The sequence below is a fragment of the Arachis hypogaea genome, chromosome 19 (assembly GCF_003086295.3).
Source record: "Arachis hypogaea cultivar Tifrunner chromosome 19, arahy.Tifrunner.gnm2.J5K5, whole genome shotgun sequence".
Taxonomy (NCBI): Eukaryota; Viridiplantae; Streptophyta; class Magnoliopsida; order Fabales; family Fabaceae; genus Arachis; species Arachis hypogaea.
The window spans coordinates 72,644,562-72,649,429 of NC_092054.1; the positions used below are offsets into that span (position 1 = coordinate 72,644,562).

The 4,868-nt window shown below is 40.7% G+C and overlaps 1 non-coding gene across 1 annotated transcript; it reads left to right on the forward strand.

Annotated features, from left to right (window-relative positions):
- The first annotated feature begins 3,454 nt into the window (after positions 1-3,454).
- On the forward strand, positions 3,455-3,562 carry LOC112780919 (small nucleolar RNA R71). The gene has a single exon (XR_003191725.1). It is a non-coding gene; the product is annotated as a small nucleolar RNA R71 (small nucleolar RNA).
- Positions 3,563-4,868: the final 1,306 nt, after the last annotated feature.

The following is a 4,868-nucleotide window of genomic DNA, read 5'->3' on the forward strand; positions in this document are numbered from 1 at the left end:
AAAATGCATCCCTTGAGGCATCTCAGGGATTTCATGATAAGGAGTTTCCTCATGCTCTTGTCCATGAGTGGGATCTCTTGTTTGCTCCATCCTTTTCTTAGTGATGGGCTTGTCCTCATTAATGAGGATGTCTTCCTCTATGTCAATTCCGGCTGAATTACAGAGGTGACAAATGAGATGAGGGGAGGCTAACCTTGCCACAGTAGAGGACTTGTCCGCTACCTTGTAGAGTTCTTGGGATATAACCTCATGAACTTCTACTTCCTCTCTAATCATGATGCTATGAATCATGATAGCCCGGTCTATAGTAACTTCAGATCGGTTACTAGTAGGAATGATTGAGCGTTGGATAAACTCCAACCATCCCCAAACCACGGGTTTGAGGTCATGCCTTTTTAGTTGAATCGGCTTCCCTCTTGAATCTCTCTTCCATTGGGCACCCTCTTCACAGATGTCTATGAGGACTTGGTCCAACCATTGATTAAAGTTGACCCTTCTAGTGTAGGGGTGTGCATCTCCTTGCATCATAGGCAAATTGAATGTCAACCTTATGTTTTCTGGACTAAAATCCAAGTATTTTTCTTGGACCATTGTAAGCCAGTTCTTAGGGTCCGGGTTCACACTTTGATCATGGTTCTTGGTGATCCATGCATTGGCATAGAACTCTTGAACCATTAAGATTCCGACTTGTTGAATGGGGTTGGTGAGAACTTCCCAACCTCTTCTTCGGATCTCATGTTGGATCTCTGGATATTCGCCCTTTTTGAGCTTAAAAGGGACCTCGGGGATCACCTTCTTCTTGGCCACAACTTCATAAAAGTGGTCTTGATGCACCCTTGAGAGGAATCTCTCCATCTCCCATGACTCGGAAGTGGAAGCTTTTCCCTTCCCTTTCCTCTTTCTAGAGGTTTCTCGGGCCTTAGGTGCCATTAATGGTTATGGAAAAACAAAAAAAAAGCTTTAGCTTTTACCACACCAAACTTAGAAGGTTGCTCATCCTCGAGTAAAAGAAGAAAGAAGAGAGTAGAAGAAGAAGAAATAGAGGAGATGGAGGGGGCTTTGTGTTTCGGCCAAGGGGGATAGGTAGTGTGTATGTTGTGTGAAAATGAAGGAGTGAAGATGGGTTTATATAGGAGTGGAGAGGGGGCTATGGTTCGGCAATTATGGGTGGGTTTGGGTGGTAAAGTGGTTTGAATTTGAATGGTAAGGTAGGTGGGGTTTTATGAAGGATGGATGTGAGTGGTAAAAAGAATGGTGGGATTTGATAGGTAATGTGTTTTTGGGGAGGAGGTATTGAGGTGATTGGTGAATGGGTGAAAAAGAGAGAGAGAGGTGGGGTAGGTGGGGATCCTGTGGGTGTCAAGGATTTTTCATCCCTGCACCATGTGGCGTGCAAAACGCCCCTTGCTGCCAATCCTGGCGTTAAACGCGAGTCTGCTACCCATTTCTGGCGTTTAACGCCACCTTCTTGCCCATTCCTGGTGTTAAACGCCAGTCTGGTGCCCATTTCTGGCATTAAACGCCCAGAATGGTGCCAGACTGGGCGTTTAACGCCCATTCTGCTACCCTTACTGGCGTTTAAACGCCAGTAAGTTTCTCCTCCAGGGTGTTCTGTTTTTCATTCTGTTTTTTCTTTTTTAATTGTTTTTGTGACTTCACATGATCATCAACCTACAGAAAACATAAAATAACAAAAGAAAATAGAAATTTAACATAGAAAATTAAAGATTAGGTTGCCTCCCAACAAGCGCTTCTTTAATGTCAATAGCTTGACAGTGGCTCTCATGGAGCCTCACAGATGTTCAGAGCAATGTTGGAACCTCCCAACACCAAACTTAGAGTTTGAATGTGGGGGTTCAACACCAAACTTAAAGTTTGGTTGTGGCCTCCCAACACCAAACTTATAGTTTGACTGTGGGGGCTCTGTTTGTCTTTGTATTGAGAGAAGCTCTTCATGCTTCCTCTCTATGGTTACAGAGGGATATCATTGAGCTTTAAACACAAGGGAGTCTTCATTCACTTGAATGATCAATTCTCCTCTGTCAACATCAATTACATCTTTTGTTGTGTCTAGGAAGGGTCTGCCAAGGATGATGGATTCATCCATACACTTCCCAGTCTCTAGGATTATGAAATCAGCAGGGATGTAATGGCCTTCAACCTTTACCAAGACATCCTCTACACGTCCATAAGCCTGTTTCTTTGAATTGTCTTCCATCTGCAGTAAGATTCTTGCAGCTTGTACCTCAGTGATCCCTAGCTTCTCCATTACAGAGAGAGGCATGAGGTTTATACTTGACCCTATGGTACAAGGTATTAAGAACTTTCCAGAATCTTGTCTATTCAGAGGTAATCTCTACCTAGTCAAGTCATCCAGTTCTTTGATGAGCAATGGAGGTTCATCCTCCCAAGTCTCATTACCAAACAATTTGGCATTTAGCTTCATGATTGCTCCAAGGTACTTAGCAACTTGCTCTTCAGTGACATCTTCATCCTCTTCAGAGGAAGAATACTCATTAGAGCTCATGAATGGCAGAAGTAAATTCAATGGAATCTCTATGGTCTCTGTGTGAGCCTCAGATTCCCATGGTTCCTCATCAGGGAACTCTATGGAGGCCAGTGGACGTCCATTGAGGTCTTCCTCAGTGGAGATCACTGCCTCTTCCTCCTCTCCAGGTTCGGCCGTGTGGGTTGTGGTTTTGGCCTTGCACTCTCTTTTTGGATTCTCTTCTGTATTGCTTGGGAGAGTACTAGGAGGGAGTTCAGTAATTTTCTTATTCAGCTGACCCACTTGTGCCTCCAAATTTCAAATGGAGGACCTTGTTTCAGTCATGAAACTTTGAGTGGTTTTGATTAGATCAGAGACAATGGTTGCTAAGTCAGAGTGGCTTTGCTTAGAATTCTCTGTCTGTTGCTGAGAAAATGGTGGAAAAGGTTTGCCATTGCTAAACCTATTTCTTCCACCATTACTGTTGTTGAAACCTTGTTGAGGTCTCTGTTGATCCTTCCATGAGAGATTTGGATGATTTCTCCATGAAGGATTATAGGTGTTTCCATAGGATTCTCCCATGTAATTCACCTCTTCCATTGCTGGGTTCTCAAGATCATAAGCTTCTTCTTTAGATGAAGCTTCTTTGGTACTGCCTGTTGCTGCTTGCATTCCAGACAGACTCTGAGAAATCATATTGACTTGTTGAGTCAATATTTTGTTCTGAGCTAGTATGGCATTCAGAGTATCAATTTCAAGAACTCCTTTCTTCTGATTTGTCCCATTATTCACAGGATTCCTTTCAGAAGTGTACATGAATTGGTTATTTGCAACCATTTCAATGAGTTCCTGAGCTTCTGCAGGTGTTTTCTTTAGATGAAGAGATCCTCCAGCAGAGCTATCCAATGATATCTTGGATAGTTCAGACAGACCATCATAGAATATACCTATGATGCTCCATTTTGAAAGCATGTCAGAAGGACACCCTCTGATCAATTGCTTGTATCTTTCCCATGCTTCATAGAGGGATTCTCCTTCCTTCTGTCTGAAGGTTTGGACTTCCACTCTAAGCTTGCTCAATTTTTGAGGTGGAAAGAATTTTGCCAAGAAGGCATTGACTAGCTTTTTCCAAGAGTTCAGGCTTTCTTTAGGTTGTGAGTCCAACCATGTCCTAGCTCTGTCTCTTACAGCAAAAGGGAAGAGCATAAGTTTGTAGACCTTAGGGTCAACCCCATTGGTCTTGACAGTGTCACAGATTTGCAAGAATTCAGCTAAGAACTGATGAGGATCTTCCAATGGAAGTCCATGAAACTTGCAATTCTGTTGCATTAGAGAAACTAATTGAGGCTTCAACTCAAAGTTGTTTGCTCCAATGGCAGGGATTGAGATGCTTCTCCCATAGAAGTCGATCGGGAGTAGGTGCAGTAAAGTCACCAAGCACCTTCCTTGCATGATTGGCATTGTTATTTTCGGCTGCCATGGCTTCTTCTTCCTTGAAAAGCTCTGTTAGGCCCTCTAGAAAGAATTGTGCTTTAGCTTCTCTTAGCTTTCTCTTCAAGGTCCTTTCAGGTTCAGGATCAGCTTGAACATGTATGCCTTTATCTTTGCTCCTGCTCATATGAAAGAGAAGAGAACAAGAAAGTAGAGAATCCTCTATGTCACAGTATAGAGATTCCTTAAGGTGTCAGAGGAAAAGAAGAATAGAAGGAGGAGGTAGATAGAAGAGAATTCGAACTTATCAAGAGGGATAGAGTTCGAATTGCACCTTGGGGAGGAGTGTTAGTCCCTTAAATAGAAGGTTGTGAGAAGAGGGGAAGAATTTTCGAAATTAAAGTAAAAGATTTTGAAATAATTAAAAGAAATTTTGAAAATTTGATTGATGATTTTCGAAAACTAAAATTGGGAAAGAAATCAAGTGATTTTGAATAAGATTTTGAAATTAGAAATTAAAAAGATATGATTGAAAAATAATTTTGAAAAAGATGTGATTGAAAAGATATGATTGAGAAGATATGATTGAAAATCAAATTAAAAAGAGAAAGTTTTAAAATTAAAGTTGATTACTTAACTAACAAGAAATTAGAAGATATGATTCTAAAATTAAAATTTGATCCATTCTTAATAGGCAAGTAACAACTTGAAAATTTTGAATTAAATTACTAATTGTAGCGAGGATTTTCAAAAATAGTAAAAAAAATAAAAAATGGAAAGAAATTGATTTTGAAGAGATATGATTGAAAAGATATGATTTGGAAAAGATTTGATTTTGAAAAATTATGAAAATTTGAAAAAGATTTGAATTTAAAACAAAATCTTGCCTCTAGTGTCATCCTGGCATTAAACGCCCAGAATGGCATCCATTCTGGGGTTTAACGCCCAA